This window comes from Fringilla coelebs (genome assembly GCF_963513975.1).
Source record: "Fringilla coelebs genome assembly, chromosome: 7".
Taxonomy (NCBI): Eukaryota; Metazoa; Chordata; class Aves; order Passeriformes; family Fringillidae; genus Fringilla; species Fringilla coelebs.
In genome coordinates, this window is record NC_140035.1 from 4,733,869 (window position 1) to 4,746,857 (window position 12,989).

A 12,989-nucleotide genomic window follows, 5' to 3' on the forward strand; every position below is an offset into this window, starting at 1 on the left:
GCCATCCTTCCCTCCACAGTCTCCCTCCCTCCCTGCAGTGCCCCCCAAACCCTCCCTTGTCCCCCAGCCTTCACCCCAGTGGGCAGCCCTGTCTGGGGTACCCAGAAACACTGCCCAGGGTTCATTGGCACAGCAGTGTGGGAGGTGATTGCCAAAGCCACTGGGACAAACCAGGGAGAGAGGTTTTTCACAGCTTCCCTGGTAATGGAGGCTGGAAATAAGTTACTCACATGCCAAGCTCTTGATTTGCACAAATCTTGTCAGAATATAATATCTTTAAAAGTCAGCCTTTTGCTTAGTTGAAATAGTCCAACATCTTCAAGAGCTGTAAACTGTCTGTTCAAGTGGAAAAACACACTTGAAAAGTGTAGCTGTGTTCTGAAGAGCAATACTCTTCTCATTTTTAACATTATTCCTAAATTCTTCATTACTGTGAGTGCCTAACTGCACACACAATGTGTTCCTTTCAGGTTGAGTTCCCACTCTGAATTATACATGAACAAAAATGAATGTCCAGTGGCTTTGCCATGAAAAGATTGTCATGTCAAATCCCAGCATTTCCCTCGCATATTTTTTCTAAACGCCTTGGTGATTTTGGAGCTCGTGAGACACACGACATTTGCTCTGGGAGCTGTGTTATTGGAGAGGACAGGAGCATCTCTGCAGGACTCAGGGACAGGAGCTTGACCTGGACACGTGGGTGCAGGCAGGGCTGGCTTCACACCCAGCAGAGATCAGTGCAAGGTGCAGAACCTCACCTGTGTGTGAGCATCATCGGCTCAGTCCCGCGGGACAGCGCCCAGCTGAGCTGCACAACCAGAGCAGGGGAGCAGCCTGAAATCTGCCCAGCCTTCCTGCCCACTGACAGATCATTTTCCAGCCAGCCCCTGCCCTCCCAGGGTTTGGATCCTTGGATTCTTGCTGCAGCTGCTGACAGGCACAGAGGAGCTGGGTGCCAGTTGTTGTGCCACACATAATTATCCCTGTGGCTCCTGCATCCTTCATCAGTGCTGCTGCTGCTGCTGCTTTCTCCTGTGTCAGTGCCACCTGGTCCCATGGCAGGGTGACAGACAGCAGCAGCCTGCCTGGGAGCAAAGGCAGGAGAGAGAAGGTGAATATGAAAAAATACGAGGAAAAAAAAAAATCACAGTGAAAGGCAGACATGCATTTATTTACAGTCTTATTTGTGTTGCAGCCCCAAGGGGTGAGATATCCACTTCCTCTCCTCTGCTGCTGCCCACTTCTCATGCAGTTCCTGCACGTCTTTCAGAGCTGCTAAGAAGGACAGGAGCAAGGTCACTTTTTCCTTGGCCAGGAGAAAAGCTGATGCACAGAGCTTCTGGCTGGCTCCCTGTCGCCTGCAGACAGAGCACTCCAAATCTGCAGCGCCTGCACTTTCCCCAGGGATAGGAACTTAACAACTGCTCTGCATTTGCAATCTATAACACAAGGCCTTAGTGAGATACACCCAGCGTGACAATTCCACAAAGGAGTCTCAAGTCTGCATTCAGATCTGTGTGTAAATGGAATTACAGACTGAAGTATTGCTGCCTACCTGTTTCCTAACAGAATCACAATGAAAAAAAAAGAAAAAAAAGTGCTGGAGTGCTGCTGCTTTATCTCAGAAAACATTTTAAAACCTATTACTTTGAGTAGTCATTCCCATTCAGCTCTTAGAGAAAATGGATGGGTCTGGGCTTCCCTGCTGAAGGAATTATTCCCTTGGGTGTAGCTGTTGATACTGTACTTGTTGTGTGATGAGAGGAAAATAACCTCCAGCACCCAGATCAAGTCTGAATTCTGCATAACTGTTGCAGAAAAACATGTAAAGCTTGTGTTAATGATATCCTTTGGAGCCTTCTGATCAAAAAGCCTCAGATGGGTTATGGCTTCAACCAAGATTTTGGTTGTTTCTTTATTTTTGAGGAGGATTATCATTGGTGCTTACACAGGACCAAAACTGAGCAGGAAACTGGAGACTTACAGCGACATAACTGTCCTAGTTCGAGTGTCCTAAATGTTCTTCTGTTTTATTACAAAAAAAAAAAAAAAAAAAAAAAAAAAAAAAAAAAAAAAAAAAAGAAGAAAAGAAAGAAAAGAAAAGTAAAACAAAAGAAATTAGAAAAACAACCCACAAAAAATCAACTCCAAACTTCTGAAAGGCATTTTGGTGTTGAATGTAGGGAAATGGATTTCTACTTTCACTGAAGGCAGCACAGGCAACATTTGCTGCAGTTGAGCATCCTGGAATAAGCAATGGAAGAGGCTCTTTTCTCAACTCTTTGGTCCTGCCATTCAAATTTCTTCTATTTCTTCCACACAACATGCCTTGTTTATTAAAATCAAGTGGCATAGCTGTTTTGTTTCCTCCTGGTATCAACCCACAGCTATTTATGCATTTATACTTATGCCCTTTTTTGGCTTTTATTCAGTCTTTCCAAGAACAAGCCTAATTATTCCTGTAAGGAGATAAACACAAAAAGCAGTTTGCAAATACTAACCCCATACCTATGGTAATCATTGTCATTGGGTTTTAATCCTTAGCACCATGAATTTCCTCCAGCACAGTCTGTGGTGATACTGCTGTGAATTAATTCCATGCTGCTCACTAAATTGTTAGCAAAAATAGTGTTAGATGAGGCCCATTGAGCTCCACTCACTATGGATGTGTGGTAGAATTTAAGAGACCAGAGTTAGGATAATTTTGGCTGGTTGATAAGTTATTTTAAGGGATGGCAGCAGCACAGTTCATGTTCGTTAGAATACAAATTGCAGCTCGCTGATGACTTTTTCAAATCATCAATAAAATATTGTGCTTCCTCTCTGCTTCTCTGTCACACAAATATAAGTTATCTCAGTCTTTAGAAGCCACCTGGGAGAATTGCTTTTAGATGAAGGAATTAAAATAACCTCATATGTTAAGGTTTATAAGCCACAAGGCTCTTGTTAGGGAACGTGCTGCCATGCCATGGTACTCGTGCAAAAAGAAATGTGGCTCCAAATCAGGCTGCAAACTTGCCCAGAGAGCAGGAGGAGCAACCATTTGTCACCCATGTGCCATTCTTTTGTCTTCCCCACCATCTGAATTTAGCCTAAATTCTTCTCAGGCATACACTGGAAGGGCACAGCAGGGAATTCCATGCACTACCATGTCCTGCTGGTGCAAACGATCAAGTGCAGAATAAACAATTTTGAATTTAAACTGAGAGTTTGGAAGCTCGTTTAATGAATATAAGAATTATAATAGAAGAAAAGGCATATTTACCAATAAACCTAGAGGAAATCTTCTACATTCATGATTTTCTAAAAAAATTGTGCCCAAGTGATTAAATGATTTTAGGATTTTTTTTTTTCCCAAAAAGTTCAATTTACTTATGAGCGAAATACTTTTTAAAGTTGAAAATTTCAGAAGCATAATAGAATGCTATTAAAAGAAGCATTTTAATAGCATCTTCACATATTGCAAGTATCCATTTTTTTGCTGAGTGAAGGATTACTCTCCCCCTTTTTTTTTCTTTTTTTTTTTTTTCTCTTAAGTGTTATGGTTGGCTTCTTTTCATCTAGCTACATCTGTTCCTTTTTATAAATAAGCCTTTTCTCCCCCTAAGGATCAAGCAGAACTTCTTCCAAGCCTTCTATTCTCAAGTGTAACTTCAGAAGAGCAGAAATAATAGCTTTAATACTTGGCCTTTATTGGCTAATTCAATAGCTTTATGTACTGTATCCGAGAAAGGTAAATGTAAGGGGGATTAGAAGGCAAGGGGAGAAACTTTTCCTTTTAATTCTGACCCCAAAATAACTTCTCTGCAAAGGTCCAGCTGGCCAAGGATCCAATCTCTGCCAGGAGCCAGGAGTCATTGTTTGGGGAATATATTAGAAAAAGAGCTGGTGGGGAGACAAGGAGTGTGTGCCCTTTGTTTTGGGAAGATAAGCATCTCCCACAGTGTTGCATCTGGATCTCCTTTTCCCACCTAGTTTTATAAACATCTTTCATCCATTTTAAGAAAGTTTATGTTTTTTTCCTCCATGACCTCCATAACCACAACTTTTTCCTCTGTGGCCACACCGTGGCCATGCTGTTTGTTGTTTATCATCTCCTAGTAATGCAATCAATAGTTCTAACCAGGCCAGGCACAGGAGAGATCCACACTGATCCTGCACTTCTTCACAGCTGCAGGATCCACAGCCTTCATCAGCTTTGTGTTTCAGGCTTGCACTGCACCCCTGGCAGATGGAGCTGGGTGAGTGAGGTCAAGCCCTGCACTGGTGTCATCCCTCAGCTCAGGGAGGATTTGGGGAAATTCCAGAGGAGCTGGCAGCAGCTCACTCTGAGACAGAGGAAAATCCTCCTCATCCTCCTGTTCCTCCTCCTCCTCCTTGTCCTTTTGCCTTGTTGTCACTTGTTTCCCTTGTGAAGGAGTGAATTTTGGCAGCTCTCAGGATTTGAACTACAGCTTAGTACTGCTGCCTAATTCAGGAGCTAGCACAGGGTGGGCCTCATCCTTTCCAAGAAAGGAAGCAGCTTTTTTTGACAAATATATTTTGCCATATTCTTGGAGAGTGTTGGCCACAATTAAAGTCTTCCTTCAATTAGATATAATTTATCTTACAGAAAACTGCACAGTTTATTTGGTTTTGCTTTCCCCTCACTAACTACTCCCAAAGACTGTAAATCTCAGCTTATTTAGTGGCACACACCTGGAGTGGATAATAGACAGCAGCACGAGTTCACTGGGGTTACATTGTGAGAAACCCTTTGGGAATGACTGCTGGTTATTATCAGTGACCTGAAGTGCATCAGGATTTCAAAACTAAAAGTGAAATCTAACAAAGCAAGGATGTGCCAATAGGAGCCAATAAATCCACATTCATTCCTCTCTCCAACGAGCACATTTGCTGAGTGCTGTTTAAGACATCCCCATAATGTAAAAGGTTTACAGTGAGGTCAGCAAAAATTCATCCATCACATTCAAGTCTTATTAACACAACATTCTGAAAGATCCAAGTTTTATTATTGGTTGTCAAAGCCACTTTTCTCTGACTTCAGATAAAGTAGCTCATTGAATTAAATGGTCTAAATCAGTTTTGCAAACATCTCTTTGCTTTGGGATACTGTAGTACTTATACTATTTTTTTTTCATGTCCAGAAAACTTCTTTTGAAATAGGACAATAAATCAAAGAGGAAAACATTCTAAGAAAAATTGAATCTCCCAGTCACCCTACAACTCTTTTTTTTTTGCTTTTTTTTTTTGAGTGGTGTCAAATATCTGTTTTATGTGTTTTATATAATCCCAGGTTTGGAATGTACTGGTTGGTGGCTAAAGGCACAGAACCAGTGGGAGGGAGTCCTGGTACTGCTCTGAACCCAAGAGTTCCTTGTCCTTTCTGGTCTTTATTACTTTCCTTTCCTTCAAGATGGTGTGAGATGATGCTGATATCAAATAGGCATGAGCTTTTGAATTGAAAAAAAAAAAAAAAGTTTTATTTTTATCCAACAGAAACTTGTGCAATCAGAGCTGTGGCTGCAAAATGAGAGTGATTGTGACAATTATAGCAATACAGATGTGGCCCTCTTCATTGAATTCTTCTGTGCACAAGAAGCCTCAGATCAATAAGGAAAAAATAATTCAACCACCTGTGAATGCATTCTAAGGACAAATCCACAGATTGGGAAGTTTTTTCTGGATCTCATGATATACAAAGATTTAAAATCAAAGTCACAAAATGTTTTGAGTGAGTTTAGTTGGGTCAGTCAAGACAGCACCCAACACTGCCAGTGAAAACTGTGCATTATATTTTCTGTGAGTTGTGTGAGGGAAGGAAACTCTAAGTTGGATATTGTACATTAAAACATATCCCTAAGTCTTTTAATATATGATAATATGAATCTTGATCTAAAAGATTTTAGAATAATTATCTTCCCTAAGTAAACCACAGCTTTGATTGCTACAGGTTCAGCAAAGTCTGGCTTTTTGAGGTTGTCTTTTATATTCCAAGTGAGTTCAAAAGGTGTCCATTTTATTATAGGTTCTAAATTCTCTGCTTTGAAACTCCACATGTACAGGAAGCAACAGAAACAGCCACATACCCATGCTTGCAGCTTTTATTAACAGGAGCTTGATGGAATTTCAGAGTGCCAAAATAAAAATGAAGAATTAATATGCATAGAAGTTGTAAATTTAATTAGCTGGTCTTATCAATTAAGCACACTCAGTAGAACTCCAGAAGGAATTTTGATTTAGTATATCTGCCAAAGAGTTGGAAAAAATGCAAAATGAATATTCAATTAAAAACTGAAAATTATCAAATATTCTGTTTTTTTCATTCTGTAATCTACTGGAACAAGTACAGAGGTAAATATTTATTCACTCAAAGTGATAGTGACCATTTTTGAACAAGCAGGGTGAGATCCTGTAGTTCCCCACTGATTATTATTAAGCATAAATCTTAATTTCTGGGTTTTCATCTAAGGATAGAGAGAATTATTTTACTGGCTTATTATGGGCATGGCACTGCTGAGCTAATTTATAAAGAACTCTTAACAATTACTGTGATCAACTCATAGAGCTATTTATCAATTACTCTAAGAAATTAGAGATGAAATATTTATGTTGTATCTTCTGGTCATCCCAGTTTTAGTTCAGGATTTTTCCCAGGAGTGTAAGTTTGATGAGCCTTCCACCATTTCCACTTGAAAATGAAATAGCCATTAATGGTATATTTAAAAATCCCCTTAGATTGTAAATACTGGCATAAATTCCAGCAGATGGAAAAGTGAACTTTACTTTTCACTGCTTATTATGTGCCAAGTGAAAACCAAAGTGATATATAAATTTTTATATTTTTTAGCAAAGTAGGGAGTTTTTTTCAAATAATAGAAGACCTTTTGTAAAGAGTGTCCTTAGTCCTTTTGAAATGAAATTGAAATGCCTTCACCTTGCTCATTTGTCCCAAATTTAGACAGACTCACACCTCTGAAGTAACAAGGACCCTTTGCTTTGTTGCAATGATTTCTTTTAATGTCAGAACAGGTTTTTGTGTGAATGGAAGAAAGAAGAGGAAAAATGTGCACTTTTTGTCCTTTCCTAATAGTTTTTCTTCTGGTTGTGCTGCTTCCTGTTTTCCTCATTCATCTTCAGTCCCAACCATTTGGAGCTTGGGCCAAACTTCTCAGTTTCCAACAAACTAGAAAGGAACTTTTAATGCAAGTAGCATTTCACAAAATAGAAGTAAGAAAAGGATAAGAAATTATGTTTTCTCACTGGGTGTAAGCAACTAATTAAGCTGCTATCAGACATGCAGGCAAGCAAAAGGGCAATTTTAAAGTATGGTTTAATGTGGTACTGGCAAGCATGATCCAAAAATTATCTGAAAGTCATTTTGTTTATCCTTATGCTGCTAGAATATTTAGATTTCATTAGCATCACCTCTGTTAATTAACACTTCATACTTCACTTTTTGGTAGATCCAATATGCCTCAGCAGAGAGTACCAACTTCCAAAGGGAGTTTGTTATAAAATCCAAGTCTGTAAAAGAGGATTCTGATTATATGTTAAACCTGCCCCCTACCTACATTCTATACAGTCAAGAAAAAATACCTGCTGCTTTTTTTTTTAGTAGAGGGGCACCTCTACTATATTTTCAGCATAAGAGAAATTGAGTTATTCATGCATCAACAAGAAAATGGATAAATTACAGTAAAAGGGATTTCTGCCCTGAGTTACTGGCAAAAAAATAATAATTTGTATAATAAGCTTATATCTATGTTGAGTAGCCACAGGGTAGCACACATTACACATTTTAAAATATTTACTCCACAGAATTAATTTTTTTTCAAAGTGTTCCTTGCCCAAAGAGAAACTAAAATTTAGAGAAATGTAGATAATAAATTATAATATTCTTTTATGGGAAAATATATTTTGTGCTGGCGAGGCTCCTGCATAATTCACCCAATATCTGAGCTCTTATTGCAAGGATCTCAACTTGTGGTCAGCATAATTATTGAAACTAAACCCAAAATACCATCTCAGAACAAAGGACTTTTTTCTTAGTAGATGACAATTATTTTAGTGACATCATCTGGGAAAATATTTTACCACAAGGACAAATATAAGCAAAATATGATATAGTAAAAGCAATTTTAATGTGATGTGATACAGGATAAGAAAATCACAAAGGTTGGAAAAGACCTCTAAGACTATCGAGTTCCACCTTTGGAAGTATTTATTAGTGTTTTAAAGAATATTTTCATGTGGTTTTAAGCTTTGATACCAATTAAACACAAAGCCTTACAATATAGCTGTCAAAATCAAACATCAAAGAAATCATTTATAATAGCATTTAGTGATTTAGGCTTCTTGGTTTGGAATTCTGGGACAGAGAAGAACTTGTAGAGGAGCAGCTTTTCCTGGTAAAAGCTGGGTCCCAGCACCCATCTCATCTCATCTCATCTTCTTGGGTAGGTATTTTTACTTGTTCCAGAATTTATGTCATGTGTGAAATATGGATGTCCATATTTAAGGAAATCTTATTCTTCAGTAAAACAAATCAAAACTCAAAAAGTTGTTAGAAAAACAGGGCTTGAGTCTAGGCTAGAGCCCAGCTGCACCTTGAGCCAAATGAAGAAACAAAGGGGTGTGCAGAAAAATACATTGTTAGAGAAAAGACTTGGCATTTGGTATTCCTGAAATACCAGGGGGAAAAAAATTTTAAAAAAAGCAGCAGCTTGGAATGAGGGTTGTGAGAGTTCCCATCAGGACAATCCTCAGGGAGGCACAGGGAAGAGCCATTGTGCAGGAATGCTGGCTGTGCTGACATTTGCTCCTGTGGCTTTGCAGGTGAGCTCAGCACCTGCCCCTGGCCCTGCCAGGCTGCCCCTGCTCAAGGGCTGCCTTTTGTCACCCTCCCAGAGGATCACAGCTGTCACACAGCCCTGCCACTGTCACAGACTTCAAAATCCCAGGAATGGAGATTCCTGGGAGGATTCTTGATGATGTGCTCATGTTATCAGTAACCATGGGCAGGTATCAGCACACACCAGGGCTCTGATTGCATGTATGTATAAACTGCCTCCTCTGCCTGCTGCAGTTTTTTCTGACTATTAAAGTTGTCCTTTTTATCCTCTAAATCTCCTTTCTTTCCAGTCCTAACCCACCTCTATCTCAAGCTCTTTTCATAGGCTTGTCCAGCCCCTTATTTTTTAGGGTTATAGGAATATTCCAGTTGTCACTTGCTGCTGGATGGTCGATGCCATTTTTTCATTCCAGCCCTGAAGATGTTCTGTGAGGGGAAAAGAAAAAATCACACTCAAATCTAAATCTTGATCTCCTTGAATAATATTGAATCTATAGCTGTTTTGAAAATCCAGGCAGTCTGCTTTGACTTGTGAGCCTGTACCATGCAGAGCTCTCAAAATCAGTAAAAGTTCAGGAGCCTGCACATTTCCTAACAGAGGGCAGCTGCTGGCTAAGAAATTGTACTTTTTATACCTCTGACTTAGAAACTCAGTTGTACAGAGGTGCAGAAAAGCAGATTTATGCCAACAATAAACATTGCTTTAACAGTTAGTTTGCATGGGATTGGCTGAGGAGTCACTACACAGTAGTTTTCACATGAGAACTGAAATTGTGTGCTAGATCTTCCCAGACTGAGCAGTCTCCCTCTCCCTATCTCTATTCCTATTTCAGGACCACTGTTGTATCTTCAACAATAATCACTATCCTTTGTAGCTCTTATAATGTGATCTAGAGTTCAATAAATGATGTTCAAGCAAGTGAACATATTCTCCATCTTTTAAAAGGATATTGAAACTTAAGCAGCAGAACTTACATTATTTTGGCAGCTTCTCTTGTTTTTCATATTGGATTTCTGGAATTAATATTTTCCTGATTTTCTTTACTGCACATGCATTGTTTTCAGGATGATTCAGCTGTAGATAGAGCAAAAACATATAAAAAGCTTAAAAGAGACTTAGAGTTATTCAGTAAAGATTTTTGCAATGGGTTTATAACTATTTTTGAAAAAGAAATATTACATCCTGCCACATGATATTACAGACTTGGTTTTTTTTTTAATATTTCCTTTTTTTTCTCCTCTGATCTTAAGGAAGGAGTTGTTGCAAACAGTTTAGAGTTGGCAATTAAATATTGCAGCATAGCATGGAAAGGGTGAGGGATTTGGTTTTATTTTTTCCTCAAGGATGAGATGTGGATGAGTTCTGCTACCAAAGTGTTGGATATAAACCCATTATCCCTGCCCAGGTACTTTAGCCCTCTCCATTTCTTTTCTTTTTGTAGATGCCCAGTGGTTTTCCACTCAATTACTCATTCTGTTTTAATGTCTCATTTTCTTATTTCTTTAACTTAAGTAGAATTTTCTCATCCAACACTCCTTTGGATTCTTTACCACATTAATTTTGCTTTAGTTTACTTCAAATCAAAAGTAAGAGTAGATTAATTCTGTAATTTTTGTTCTAATTTGCTTGACTTGTTGGCTCTTGGTGCTTCGCTTTGGGATGCACAGAACACTGAGTTGTAGATTTGTTAAGTGCAGCATATTCATTTGAAAAAGTGCATAAAAATACATAAAATAAATTCTTTAAGATTTAAGAAGATATGGTAGTCAAAGAGACTCAAAAATAAAAGACTCAGACAAAATCACAAGTAGACCCAGTTCTGTTAGTAAGTGCAAAGCACTGAAGCTGCAAAAGTTAAGAAAAGATTCAAATTATTTACTCGAAAGAAAACTTTTTAAAGAAAAAAGAAATAAATTTCAAAGCAGAAGAGAGGAGTAGAAACTGGCCACAAGTTTTCTTTATTAACTTTAAGGGGTGGGGGTGTGTGTGAGAGGGAAGATGGTTGACTAAGTTATTTTGAAACTCTTCTGGACAAAATTTGTGTCTCCTTCTTTGTGATGGAGCAGCCTAAGATCTAAATAATTCTGCTGGTCTCCCTTTTGTTCAAACTGTGGGGTGGAGAGGATGGACCAGGGCAGATGAAGAAGTGCAGCTGAAGAAGAGCAGGATGTCAATTTTCAGAGACAGCAAACAGGGTCAGTGAGGGCATGGGTGGGAGAGGTGCTGGGTGGTGACTCTGGCATTCCAGACAGACCTTCCCTGGTGACATTGAGAACAAACTGGGAGGCATTTGGAAGTAATTCTCTCTATTGATTCTGTGCTCAGTGTGGAAATGATTATTTTGTTTGTGCAGCAGCTGCTAAACATGCTAAGCTGATTTATCAGCATCTCTTGGTTTTAATATTCTCCACGATAACCTTTGGCACCGCAGTCCCACACGGAGAAAGGAGTCCTAATCCCCCCTAGCACTTTGAGTTGATTTTATTAACACATTTCCTCTCTGATTGACAGGCCCAGTCATTAAATTATGAAATCCAAATTAACCCCAGGCTCTGTGTTCTGTGTCATTTCTTGTCAGGGTCAAGGGAAACCAGCCCAAATTATCCATTGTCTTTTTTATTTTTTTCTTTTTTTTTTCTTACAGATTAGAGTTGAAACAGAGATAGAACTATATCTCTCATCTGTTCTGGAAAAAAAGTTTGATGATTCATTAGAAACAACTTTAAACAGATCAAAAGTCAGGTTTATTAAGAGTACTGACCAATTTGAGAGGAGCCCTGGATGTCCACACGTTAGTTTCCTGCAGAAGAGGTACCAAGTTCTTTTTTGCACAATAAACCCAATATGGCTCTGAAGAGCCACTGCAGCATTAGTCAGCCTATTTTGCAGCCATTTCTATTCACAAGAGGGAATAAAAAAATCATCCAACTTCTAAATTCTCTAAATGAGGTCTACCTCCCTTTCTTTGAAAGAAAATAGAAAGCTTGTTGCCTGGTGGAGCTCAGCTGGGACCTGTTACCTCTGAGTGATTAGGAGAACACACTTTGTGCCCACTCTTCTCAGTCAGGGAGCACTTTTCTCCTTTGGGGAAAAAAAAAAAAAAGAAAGATGGGACAAAGCTATTGTTACTGACCAGCATTTTTCAATCAGGTCATCTCATCTTTTTATAAAAATCTAAAGAATATTGCAGCTGCTGCCAGTTGTTCTTCTTGAAGGGCTTTTGAATGGCATTTCATTAAAGGAAGAAAAAAAGATCGTATCGAGGGATACAGTAATTCTTGCAAGAAATGGGAGATCATGGAAATACATTAGCTTTTTTATTTTTCAGCTGTAATTGTCACCTCACTAGGTCTCTTAACATGGAATTTTTGGTGTTCTACTTGTTGTTTTTTCCCAGTTTTCAGTTGCTTTTCCACAGATTTTTATCAACATCAGCCTTTTATATTTGCTGTCTCTGTGTCCAAAGAATGAAATGAAATAATTTAATCTGAAGGTAGTTAATTTAAATATGGAATTAAGTGGTAACTTTAGCTAATAGATAGTCGCTTATCAATGTCTATATGTCTATTAATTGTGGAAAGTAAAAGCAGAGGTGTAGTGATTTCTGGAATCATGGGATGTATCAGTATCTTTAATACCGACTTAGACATTTATGGATTCCTTTTTTCCAGTTTTGAGTCATGCTTTGGGTCTAAATAGCAGGATTTTTGTGGTATGTACGATCCAATAATCCATTTTGTTACTTCATTGACCTGCCTGCCACAGCCACACTCATCCAGTCTTTTTCTTCCAGTGAAAACAGGAACGCTGAGCTCAGTGTAGCCTTCCCCACGTGGTGATACCTCTGCTGGTTAATTTATTTTGTGTGGGCTGGCTGTGAGCACAGTCAGCCCCCTGGGGCTGGTGAGAGCCCTGCTTCCCCTCTCCGAGCCCCGCTGTCCCTGTGTCACCACCAGGAACCGACAGGAGCTGCTGCACCCTGGAGCTTGGCAGCGAGTCCCTTGAATTTCTCAGAAAAACTTTCAAGAGCAACCATGGATTTTCCAACTGTAGAAGATAAAACAGGCAGCAGACAGCCACCCTGCAACAAATGGGGCCATCTGAAAACGTGGAGTTATGATTGTTTTAAACCAC

The 12,989-nt window shown here is 39.1% G+C and overlaps 1 protein-coding gene across 1 annotated transcript in view; it reads left to right on the top strand.

Moving 5' to 3' along the window:
• LRP1B (LDL receptor related protein 1B) overlaps positions 1-12,989 on the top strand; it is a gene marked incomplete at both ends in the record, with an annotated part of 618,484 nt that overhangs the window by 296,952 nt on the left and 308,543 nt on the right. The gene's annotated exons all lie outside the window — the stretch shown is intronic.